Here is a 13,367-nt window from a genome sequence, read left to right on the forward strand (position 1 = left end):
AGAGAGAAAGTTGGTTTGTCAAAATTTGCTTGTCACTTAGCCCTGCTAATTACTATATATAAAGTGTGACTACAGTGTCATAGACTAATGTCTCACAAATGTGGTGGCATTTATGCATCCCAGGGAATGCCATATCCCTTCAAAGTGCCTTGGGGTCAGAAGGCAAGCATGGTGGCTGCTACAGTTCCAAACAGTTTGGGAGTTCATATTTTAGAATTCAACAGAGATTGTACCAATTTTTTTCATTCCTTGATTTTTGTGGGGTTTTGTTTTGTTTTGCCACTTTCATGCGTGCTTCTTTTTTTCCGTCCTGCTTTGTTAAAGAAAGACCCGAAGAATGAGTCTGTTCTCCAAGTTAGGCCTTGGGAAGACCCAGAGAATATGATTAAGAGCCCAGGCTCTGAGGACAGAGCCCCCAAGTTCAAATCCAAGCTGCGCTCCAGATGCACTAGACAATCCTGGGTGAGTTTCTTACCATCCCCTTGTCTTAGTTTTCTCACCAGCAAAGGGAGGGACTAAATACAGCTCCACATCACAGGGCCTAAGGCAGGACTGAAGCTTCAGTTGGGGTTTAAGTAATTTTAACTGTGGGAGTAAGATCCATGGGAGCAACCAGAAGAGGAATATGGTAATGGCAAACAAATAAGCACAAACCTTAAACTTCTGTTTTTACCTCACAAAATCAGATGAGATCAGATCAGATCAGTCTCTCAGTCATGTCGTACTCTTTGCGACCCCATGAGTCACAGCACGCCAGGCCACCCTGTCCATCACCAACTCCTGGAGTTCACTGAGACTCACATCCATCGAGTCAATGATGCCATCCAGCCATCTCATCCTCTGTCGTCCCCTTCTCCTCCTGCCCCCAATCCCTCCCAGCATCAGAGTCTTTTCCAATGAGTCAACTCTTCTCATGAGGTGGCCAAAGTACTGGAGTTTCAGCTTTAATATCATTCCTTCCAAAGAAATCCCAGGACTGACCTCCTTCAGAATGGACTGGTTGGATCTCCTTGCAGTCCAAGGGACTCTCAAGAGTCTTCTCCAACACCACAGTTCAAAAGCATCAATTCTTCAGTGCTCAGCCTTCTTCATAGTCCAACTCTCACATCCATACATGACCACAGGAAAAACCATACCCTTGACTAGATGAACATTTGTTGGCAAAGTAATGTCTCTGCTTTTGAATATGCTATCTAGGTTGGTCATAACTTTCCTTCCAAGGAGTAAGCGTCTTTTAATTTCATGGCTGCAGTCACCATCTGCACTAATTTTGGAGCCCAGAAAAATAAAGTCTGACACTGTTTCCACTGTTTCCCCGTCTATTTCCCATGAAGTGATGGGACCAGATGCCATGATCTTCGTTTTCTGAATGTTGAGCTTTAAGCCAACTTTTTCACTCTCCACTTTCACTTTCCTCAAGAGGCTTTTGAGTTCCTCTTCACTTTCTGCCATAAGGGTGGTGTCATCTGCATATCTGAGGTTGTTGATATTTCTCCCAGCAATCTTGATTCCAGCTTGTGTTTCTTCCAGTCCAGCATTTCTCATGATGTACTCTGCATATAAGTTAAATAAACAGGGTGACAATATACAGCCTTGACATACTCCTTTTCCTATTTGGAACCAGTCTGTTGTTCCATGTCCAGTTCTAACTGTTGCTTCCTGACCTGCATACAAATTTCTCAAGAGGCAGATCAGGTGGTATGGTATTCCCATCTCTTTCAGAATTTTTCACAGTTGATTGTGATCCACATAGTCAAAGGCTTTGGCATAGTCAATAAAGCAGAAATAGATGTTTTCCTGGAACTCTCTTGCTTTTTCCATGATCCAGCAGATGTTGGCAATTTGATCTCTAGCTCCTCTGCCTTTTCTAAAACCAGCTTGAACATCAGGAAGTTCACGGTTCACGTATTGCTGAAGCCAGGCTTGGAGAATTTTGAGCATTACTTTACTAGCGTGTGAGATGAGTGCAATTGTGCAGTAGTTTGAGCATTCTTTGGCATTGTCTTTCTTTGGGATTGGAATGAAAACTGACCTTTTCCAGTCCTGTGGCCGCTGCTGAGTTTTCCAAATTTGCTGGCATATTGAGTGCAGCACTTTCACAGCATCATCTTTCAGGATTTGGAATAGCTCAATTGGAATTCCATTACCTCCACTAGCTTTGTTCGTAGTGATGCCTTCTAAGGCCCACTTGACTTCACATTCCAGGATGTCTGGCTCTAGGTCAGTGATCACACCATCGTGATTATCTGGGTTGTGAAGATCTTTTTTGTACAGTTCTTCTGTGTATTCTTGCCATCTCTTCTTAATATCTTCTGTTTGTGTTAGGGCCATACCATTTCTGTCCTTTATCGAGCTCATCTTTGCATGAAATGTTCCTTTGGTATCTCTGATTTTCTTGAAGAGATCTCTAGTCTTTCCCATTCTGTTGTTTTCCTCTATTTCTTTGCATTGATCACTGAAGAAGGCTTTCTTATCTCGCTATTCTTTGGAACTCTGCATTCAGATGTTTATATCTTTCCTTTTCTCCTTTGCTTTTTGCTTCTCTTCTTTTCACAGCTATTTGTAAGGCCTCCCCAGACAGTCATTTTGCTTTTTTGCCTTTCTTTTCCATGGGGATGGTCTTGATCCCTGTCTCCTGTACAATGTCACGAACCTCATTCTGTAGTTCATCAGGTACTCTATCTATCAGATCTAGGCCCTTGAATCTATTTCTCACTTCCACTGTATAATCATAAGGGATTTGATTTAGGTCATACCTGAATGGTCTACTGGTTTTCCCTACTTTCTTCAATTTAAGTCTGAATTTGGCAAATTAAGACTCACAAAATAGTCTTAAGCAATTCAGTTAAATCTGAACAACCAAGTACTTCCTGTTTTTATAAAAATAAAAATGTAAAAAAAAATGTAGCAGCTTTGTAATTACTGTTTTACATCTTTTAAAAATTACAGAGTCTCAATAATGTAAATAAAGAGCAGAAGAAGGCATTTCTAAATTAGCATTCCTGGTTTAAAGACAAATCAAAAATTTGTTGCTATTGTTGTTTAGTCACTAAATTGTATCTGACTCTTTGCAACCCCATGAACTGTAGTAACCGTGATTCCTGAGAAATTTAAGGCAATCTCTAGATTCTCATTAGCTTGCCTTCACGACTATGCAGTCTAAGCTCTATGCTTTGGAATGATTTTATTTTACTTCTTCCCTTCAATAATCCAATATACATAAAGTTGAGTCAGCTTGACAGGTCAAATTTAGTTTGAGGGAACAAATTGAAAAAGTAGAATCAGTTATTGGATAGTTTTAAAGATTTTCAAATTATTTAATTACAGCCTTTACTGAATTTATTAAATCTCTTTTTATTCTCCATTAAGAACAGAATGGTTATCCCCAAACCGCCATGTAGAAATAAGACTGCCATCTGCTCTAGCCACAAAGCCTAGTGTGGATGGGTCCCTTGGGCTCCAGGACTCACGAGAGCCCAGGACACTACTGTCCTGATCAAGCATGCTGGCCAGAAAACTGTCCATGTGCTTTTGAAATGTTCATTTGCATTTGGGGTTTTGCACGAGTATGTGAATTCAGACTTGTGAATAGCTATGGAAAATATTAATACTGATCAGAAATATTTTTCTTTATTTTCAGGTAGACTAGGATTTGAAGAGTTCAAGTGGGTTCTTGGTTGTCTGTTTAGGCACTTTGCAACACATGATCACAGGCTGGATGTGCTGGTGTGGCTGGCCTTGGCCATGGCTGTTCCCTTCACTCTTCTTCAAGAGGAACATTTGCTTTCAGGAAGGACATTCCTGCATATGCCTCATGTATAACACTTCTTTCTGATTATGAGCATTGTACGAGCAGTACCTGAAAGTCACTCATATCATGAGCTTGAATCAGACTGAAGGGAAACCTTAATACACAAAACAGAATTCTTTCAAATCCTAGATGAAAGACTATTTTGGGGTGTATTTTTGAAATAGATTTCAACTGTCACTTTTCCTTTATTCCTATTATTTGCTTTTTTCTCCTGTTTCAAAGTGTTAATCTGATGCATTGAGAAAATTTCCTTAAAAAATTGTTGAGATGCTCGGTATGAACTCACTGTAGGGAGTTCAAGGGAAAATTTCTAGGAGTCCTGCAAGTTGCACAAGATGTGAAGAGCACTTTTGTGTCTGGCATGATATTATATTTTGACTTTCAGAACATGAATAGAAGCTTAAAATTACAAATATGATAAGACCTAATACTGTTAAACTTGGATAGCTCAGTTGGTAAAGAATCCATCTGCAATGCAGGAGACCCCAGTTCGATTCCTGGGTCAGGAAGATCCACTGGAAAAGGAATAGGCTACTCATTCCAGCATTTTGGGGCTTCCCTTGTGGATCAGCTGGTAAAGAATCCGCCCACAATGCTGGAGACCTGGGTTCGATCCCTGGGTTGGGAAGATCCCCTGGGGAAGGGAACCCACTGACCTGGCTTATTCTGGCCTGGAGAATTCCATGGAGAGTTAGACACAACTGAGTGACTTTTCACTTAACTTCAACACTGTTAAACAATTCCTTTGTGTCAGATCTTGATTAAATGCTTCAGCTATATTAACTCATTTCCTCTTCACACCAACAACATGAGGTAATTACTTATTATCTCTGTGTTACAGATGAGATGTCTGAGACTCAGAGAAGTACAGCAAATTGCCCAAGGTCACACAGATGGGTAAGTAAAGGGGGCTGTAAAAAATTAATAAACAGAAACCTCTGTAAAATAAGAGTTGAGAGACCAGAAGAGGGAGCTCCCACACCCTGTGAGGATAGCAGAGCCCAAGAGGAAGAAGAAAGACTCTTCTTTCCTGGCAACAACTCAGTCAATGAACAGCCATGGATTCTGTGTTTACTGCAGCCCTCCCATCTTCTTTTTCCCTCTATAAAAACATGCTCTTTCCCTTACCCTGTGGGTGCTTGGCTTGTGTCTTGCCATGCTTGCAGAGCCTGAATTGCAATTCTCTGCTGATCTTGAATAAGCCCATCTTTGCCGGAAAAATATGTGACACTGTATTTCTTTCAGGTCAACAGGGCCAAGGTCTAAGCATACCAGGGACAAATGAACTCCCTAATGACTAATTAAAGAGTAAAAAGGGCTAACGTTTCTTGAATTCTTATTTTGTGCTAGGAAACAGTCTAAGCACTTTTTATGAATTATGACTTTTATTCTTTACAATTCTGTGAGATAGGCATGACTATTACCGCCCTCCCCCATTTTTTACAGAGAAGAAAGTTGAGCAAAGGGAGCATAAATAGCTCATTTAGAGTCACAAAGTAGTAAATGATGGGGCCAGGATTAGAACTGACTCCAGAACCCAGGTTTTTACTATTTGAATGAATATTTTTTTGAAACAGAACAAATTACAACACAACTCAGTAGACTCCCCCTAAGAAAATTTTCATATGAATCACACACATAAAAACATTAATCATAGAAAATGTCTGACACCATTTTTAAGAAACAATAAAATCTGTTGTCAGTGGTCTCCATTATGAAATTCTCCAAATTGACACCTGGATTTTCCTAAGTTAGAATATTAAGGTACATCATTTCTTCTATGGCTTGTGTCTTTAAAATAAAGTTAATTCAGAAGGATTGAAGACAAAAGGACAAGAGGGTGGCAGAGGATGAGATGGTTGGATAGCATCACCAATTCAATAGATATGAACTTGGACAAATTCCAGGAGATAGTGAAGGCCTGGTGTACTGCAGTTGCAGTTGCAAAGAGTCAGACATGATTCAGTGACTGAAAAATTCTCATTATGGTTTGGTCTCTGGGGAAAACTGACTTTCACAATTTGAAAACCATCATCAAAAAAAGAAAAATCATCAGAAGGATAACTTCCAGATATTAAAAAAAAAAAATTCCTCCCTCTCAAAACAAAAATTCCTCAGCTCTAAGCTCGCCTAAAGGATCAGGAACCAGAAATAAATGGAAACAGTTAAATGAGGAGAGACATGGCAAACATCGTAAAAACAACTCTGTATTGTCATGGACAACTCTGGGAGGGCGCTCTCTGCTGCCCAACAGCTGTGTGATATTCAGCAGAACCTGCCTCTCTGGATTTATGAGGCATAAAAAATGGCCATCATAATATCCGAAAATGATGAGACCAGTCCTGAAATGACCGTGTCAACACTTAGAAAGTGCTGTGGAAGGCAAATAAAAATGATTAAATTGTATGTGACAGAAGGTGCCGGCATGCAAAGCACCAACAGCTGTTTCCACAGAGAAGCATTTATCATAAATGGGCCATAGATGGTGGCCAGGCAGGTGAGTGAAAGGCAGCCTTCTTGCCTTGGTGACTGCAGAAGAGAGGAGGGACGATTGTACTCTCACTGGAAGTCATGCTGGCTCTTTCCATGGATATCAGATCTTACAACTGACTTTGTCCCATCCCACCAGGTTACAGCATCTCCCCCAGTTCCCCAAGGTCCTATGTGGATGCTAATTACTCCTATCAGTGAGTTCCTACTGTGTTAAGAACAGTTCTAATCATTCTCTATCTACCCCCTACTTAAACCTTAAGAACTCCACAACTAGGTACTATTACCAACTTCACTGTACACACGAAGAAACCAAGACAGGGAGGAGTTAATAACTTAAGGTAAAACAGGTAAAATGGAAGAGTCTAGAATTCAAAGACAATCTAACCCCAGATTCCACCGTCTTAACATTCCGTGCTAGGGGTTGGCAAAGAGTAGCCTGCTAGCCAGATCAGCCCACAGCCTGTTATTTCAGTGGCCATAAGCTAAGAATAGTTTTTACATTTTTAAATGTTTGGGGAAAAAATCAAAAGGAGTATAATGTTTTGTGACACATGAAATTCAGGTTTGATTGTTTATAAACAAAAGTTTGATTGGAACACAGCCATGCATATTCACTTATATATTGCCTATGACTCCTTTCATGCTATGAGAGCACAAGTGAGCAGTTACAACAGAGGTTGTATGGCCTACAAAGGCAAAAGCATCTATGTGATATGGAGCAAGGGGCTGGGGATGAATTTCCAAATTTGCCATATCCAAGCGACAACCTGCTGTCGAAGCAAAGCTTCCATGCCACCTACTGCCGTCTGTTTCATTCTCCAATCTTGCTCCTGTGTGTGAAGTTGACACAGGACCACATTTATGACCTAACACCAGTAGGTTCACTTATTCTGTCTTGAAATATATGGTTAGAAACATAAACATGGCATAATCAGCAAATCTTGATGGGGGCATGGAACTAGAAACAAAATCAAGTTTCCAAAGCATAGTTACTGTGACTTTAAAACTGTTTGGTCCCATCATTTCATGGGAAATAGATGGGGAAACAGTGGAAACAGTGTCAGACTTTATTTTGGGGGGCTCCAAAATCACTGCAGATGGTGACTGCAGCCATGAAATTAAAAGATGCTTACTCCTTGGAAGAAAAGTTATGACCAACCTAGATAGCCTATTCAAAAGCAGAGACATTACTTTGCCAACAAAGGTCCATCTAGTCAAGGCTATGGTTTTTCCTGTGGTCATGTATGGATGCAAGAGTTGGACTGTGAAGAAGGCTGAGCGCCAAAGAATTGATGCTTTTGAACTGTGGTGTTGGAGAAGACTCTTGAGAGTCCCTTGGACTGCAAGGAGATCCAACCAGTCCATTCTGAAGGAGATCAGCCCTGGGATTTCTTTGGAAGGAATGATGCTAAAGCTGAAACTCCAGTACTTTGGCCACCTCATGTGAAGAGTTGACTCATTGGAAAAGACTCTGATGCTGGGAGGGATTGGGGGCAGGAGAAGAAGGGGATGACAGAGGATGAGATGGCTGGATGGCATCAGTGACTCAATGGACGTGAGTCTGAGTGAACTCCGGGAGTTGGTGATGGACAGGGAGGCCTGGCGTGCTGCGATTCATGGGGTCGCAAAGAATCGGACACGACTGAGTGACTGAACTGAACTGAAAACTGAACCAGTGTTTAAGTGGGCTTCCCTATAGCTCAGTTGGCAAGGAATTTGCCTACAGTGCAGGAGGCCTGGGTTTGATCCCTGGGTTGGGAAGATCCCCTGGAGAAGGAAATGGCAAACCACTCCAGTATTCTTGCCAGGGAAATCCCACGGACAGAGGAGCTTCGTCAGCTGCAGTCCATGGGATCGCAAAGAGTCGGACGCAACTGAGAGACTAACTCAAGTGGGAAGAGAAAGAAGCATTTTTAAATATTTAAAATTAATTATATGGCCCCCATCACTAGTGCAAAAAGAAAAAGAAAAAAGATGGTCCCTTCTGCTGAGTCAGTCACTCAACTGCCTTCACCGTGGCTCAGTGGTTCTTGCCTGAGAATAAGAAAATGCAAGCGAGTCACTCGCTGCAAGCACCTGTGTGCATGAACTAGCAATCAAGGGAAAGGCAGAGGTAATTGGGAAAGTAGTGCTTCAGCCTCTGTGTTCACCGGATTTCAAATATTTTAATAAATAAATTAAAATCCATGTTTAATTTAAACATTAGTTTGATAAAAATTGCACCTGAATACTTCATGCGTGGCTTTTATCTCTCATAATCGCTATAGCAACAGGACAGGAGCAGGATTTGGCATTTTCTTAACCACAGTCAAGGAAGTAACCTATAAAAGAGGTGAATTTTCAACAAAAGATCCCTAAAATATACATTATTAGATCCGCAGAGCTTTGGTCTTCTCTTGTATTAATATGCATGCCACAAGAAGAGAAAGCAAAGAAAGTAAATATAATGATTATCACCAAAGAGGGGATATTACCCTATACTCTCAAGGGGATTCATCTGCATGTGTATAGTGGGTTTACAGGTCCCCAAGAGCTTGAATCTTTGACATCATATGGGTTTTCTGCTCTGTTCCCTTATGCAGCTCTTAGCCTCTGCAGTCTCCGCAAGCAAGTGGCCTTGTGTGTGGTGCACAAGAACCTAGACATTTTCCACGCTGAGGTAAGCCAGATAGAGAGCCTTGCAGGCTGCCAGTAAATGCAGTTTTACTGATGGGATTAAATATCAGGGGCACAAGCAGAGGGTCTCACTTCCCAGCCTGGGTCCAGAGGACAGCTTTATCCAACTGCAGAGAGAAAAGCCACTTTTTCCGTTTTGGTTCCCTCCAGATGTCAGGATAGGAGAGACGCTGTAATAAGACTCTGGGCTACTTGAACCTTAAACATTGTTTCTTTTGATTCTCAAGAAGAGTCTAAAATACCCTCAAAAATCAAACATTTAAAATCAGAACATGTCAATTATTCCCACACCTTCATTTTAAAAATGAGGAAACTGAGGCTCAGAGAATTGAAATAAATTGTCCAGGATCATCCAGCTGATGTATGGGACACTCCTGGCTTTCCTTTCCATTACGCACACACCTTGCCTCTCTGCTCCTCTGAGCATGGAACTAATTATTTTTAAAAATGACACTAGATCACTACATATTAAGCTGAACCTGGTTTGCCAGAAGCTAATGTTGCTTGTTGAAACAAGTTGTTAAAACCGTCTGTCTAGGATGAGGAGAAGATAACCCCAGGGCTTGTTCTGCCCTGGAGAGGAGGCAAACACTTGCCCTAACCTATCTGAGACAAAACCCAGGAAAGTTGCTGCCTGTAGCATCTCCCACAGAAGGCAAAAGATCAGTCAATTCGGGTTCTATCTTTGAGGTACATTAAGCCCTTAGGTAAGCTGATTCAGCCAGAATTTTTTAGGGATAGGCATAATATTGTAGAAATTTTCTTTTTCTGGCTGCATTAGTATTCAATTACACATACACAATGCAGCCTAGGAGAATACAGCTATTTTGGTAAGGTTCAGCATGTCTTCAACTGTTAGGATGTTGTAGGAAAGAAGAAATAGAATGCTGATTCCCAAAGACATTCTTATTACTAGGAAATGTGGTCGCGAGTAAGGTGGAACAACCCATAGTTCTACATACATGCTCCACCCTCCCACCCCTTCACTTTGTTAGACACATTCTTGCCTCAGCTGAAACCTTCTCTCCTCTTCCTGCTCTCGAGTTTCAGGTCCAGGACCGACTCCTCCATGAACTTTCTTCATCTTCCTGGCCAAGCTGATGGCCGCTCTTACGTACAACTGAGCAGCTCACTGTGCTTCTTCACATTTCTGTTGTTGAACTTACAAGGTCATATTGTAACTCATAACTTGTGTTTGCTTGTCTCACCCATTGGGCTATAAACCATTTGGGAACATGGGACCCTGTTTTCTTTATCTTTGCTCCCCACAATGCTTCGAATAAGGAGGTGCACAAGTAAAGATTTAATTTCTGTGTTTTGTGCCCTTGAAGACTGACATCTTACTCTTTTGCATACACTTACCTTTCTCTTTCATTCTTAAATTGACTAAATCATTTGGCTAAAACTCAGAAGTAACCTGAACATTAACACTGGCTGTGACTGCCAAGAGGCTGGAAGGTCTACAAAGCTAGTGCCTTTGCCCAGGGATGCTAGGATGCTGGAGTTGCACATCTTCTCTTCATCAGAGTGGCTTTCAAACTCTTTGGCCCAGACTCACAGTAAGATGTGAATTTTACATCATCACCATGTACCTCACACCTTCTAGAGTCAAGTACAGCATGTGTGTGTCATAGAGTAGTGTTCACCATGGGACGACCTCAGAGAGAAACGTGGCACCTCCTGCTGTCCACTGACAACTTTCCATGCTTGATACCTTCCCTGTATCCTAGCTCGTTGGTCAGGGGCTATTTATCCAACAGTTTATAGCTTTTTTTTAATTTCTCCTGGATCTGAGTCCTGTTGAACTTCTCCTTGGTCTTATGAGTTTACGCCACACCATTTCACATAGAATTAATCACTCCTAACGTTGTCCACCTTTTAAAACGCGTGCACGGCTCAATTATAGCAGCTGACACCCTGATGCTGGAAAAGATTGAAGGCAAAAAGAGAAGGGGGCAGCAGAGGATGAGATGGTTAGATAGCATCATCAACTCAATGGACATGAATCTGAGCATACTCCAGGAGATAGTGAAGGGCAGGGAAGCCTGGCATGCTACAGTCCATGGGGTCACAAAGAGTCACACACAACTTAATGACTGAACAGCAACAACAAGCACACTGCATTATCACTGGCAGTTTGCATGAGTCACCCCTCCTAGGCTGGGAGCTCCTCTGTGCTTTTCATATTCACATTTCTGTCTATAGTGGCTGGCAGAGAGCCTGTCAAATAACTGGCACTCAGTAAGGGAACATTTAACAAGTGTGAACGGATGAACAGGTGGATGGACAAATGCACCTCTTCAGTGAAGGTGAGAAATCCCTCGGTAATGTTGCCTTTTAATTCATTCACCACACTTCTTTCCTGCCATTCTTCTTTGAAAGGGATTTCTCAGAAGACTGGAAAGTTTAAGAAAAATTATAATAAAATACTTCAGAAATGTCTCACCTTAGAGGAAATTGCTATGATGACTTCACAAACTGAATATTTGTTCCACATTAATGCCTCTCTTTAAAAAAAAAAAAAATCAGTTCCAGTATTGAGGTGGCCTTTGATTCTCTAAGATGCTATACTTTTGATTTTTGGCAGATCTCACTTATCTCCTTCAAACAAACCCCTGTTTCCTATCTCCATCACTCCCAACAAGCCCCACCACTTCTCCAGAGGTTGGAGCCACCTGTGGAAGTATCAGGAAAGCTTTCCAAAGGGAGATGTGGTCCCTTCTGCACATCACTGCTCTCAGATGATTACATCAGTAACAACAAATAGCTAGCTGCCCCTGCAACCTAGTAATTGGGCAACTAGATTTTATTCTTAACTACTTACTCTCTTCCTTCCTTTAGAAAAAATTATTATATATACAGTTTCAGTATTCCAAGCCAACAATTCCTGACAACTAAAACAAATCATTTTTTTTAAGGTTCTTTATCACAATCGTTATAATTTCAAAAGCATCGGTAAGAATTTTGATTCTATAAATTCTCTCATTTGTTATAGACATAATTATGGTGATTGAGCAAATGCTTGCATTTTGTTAATTCATTAATAAAATTACAGAGGCATGAAAGCATTTAATGTTGTATTTCACATTTACTCAGTTTTAGAAGAATAAAAGTAATATAGTACTAGGAGCCCCCATGGAAATATATCTTAGCCACTAAAAAACCCCATTGGATACAGTAAGACATATTTTATAACTTAGAAATTTTAAAGGTGGTATGTGGTGTTCTAGCAAATTTAATGATACCAGTTTTATTTTCCATGAGCACATTGCATTTATAGAATAATAAATATACTAAACTTCTAGTATGAGCCAAGTACTGGACAGAGTACTTGATACATATTGTGTCATTTATTCATCATATCTGTTCTATGAATTATATTTTAAGTCAATCATTTGGGAAAATTCATTCATTCATTTACATGCCAAATTTTTATTGTTCATGAACTGCCTTTTCTGTGTAGTCTACATATTTTCTCTGCTGCATACTGAGGGACACAAATGCATAAAGCAGAGTTCACCCTAAATGTATACAGTTACTTTCTTGAAGCTTTGAATTTTTTACTGGTAGCCATTATGTAGGTTTGTATGAAAATAAAACATGCAAATTCATATGCAAATGATGCAATCATTTTGGAAGATATTTGGTGATTTCTTAGAAATGTAAACATCTATTACATTTATGTCCCAACAGTTTCACTCTTGGAATTTGGTAATTCTTATCCAGGAAAAACGACAAAATGTTTTCACAGACCTTGTATTTGCATGCTATGTATAGAAGTTTTGCTCATAATTATCAAAACTTGAAAACAACTGAAATATCCACAGGTGATTGGATAAAATATGATATATTCATATAGCCATACAATGGAATACTGTAGCAATAAAAGGGGACAAACCACTGATTCATGCAACAAAATGGGTAAGTATAAAAAGCTGATTTATGTGTATATAAGAGTACATACTATATAATTCCACTTATATAATTTCTGTGTTTTGTGCACTTATATAAAGCTCTTCAAAAGTTAAATATAGTCTAGAAATAGAAAGCCGACCAATATTTATCTGAACTAAGAATTATTCAGAGGATACAGAATTGAATGGGAAGGAACATAGGAAACATTTTGTGGTAGTGATGTTTTCTGTATCTCAATTATGGTGGTTGTTACAAAGTTTTATGTATTTGCAATAATTCATAAAACTCTACAGCTGAAGTGAATTATTTTACATAAATTGTATCTCAATAAAATTTATTTTTAAATGGTATATACTTAGCTGGGAAGCAGTATTATATGTCTATATCTGTTTGTCTGACATAATAAATAAGAGCAGAAGAGGGACTGAAAGTCAAATACAAAGTTGATAGACTTAGTTAGCAAAAAAAAAAA

General features: G+C 40.0%; 1 long non-coding RNA gene across 1 annotated transcript; it reads left to right on the forward strand.

Annotated features, from left to right (window-relative positions):
- The first annotated feature begins 324 nt into the window (after nucleotides 1-324).
- LOC147359219 (uncharacterized) lies at nucleotides 325-13,367 on the forward strand. The gene is made up of 3 exons (XR_015140187.1): nucleotides 325-462; nucleotides 4,653-4,708; nucleotides 8,887-13,367. It is a non-coding gene; the product is annotated as an uncharacterized LOC147359219 (long non-coding RNA).

Source organism: Bos grunniens, chromosome 14 (assembly GCF_055505025.1).
Source record: "Bos grunniens cultivar Pamir isolate PY7600 chromosome 14, Bosgru_T2T1.0, whole genome shotgun sequence".
NCBI classification, from domain to species: domain Eukaryota; kingdom Metazoa; phylum Chordata; class Mammalia; order Artiodactyla; family Bovidae; genus Bos; species Bos grunniens.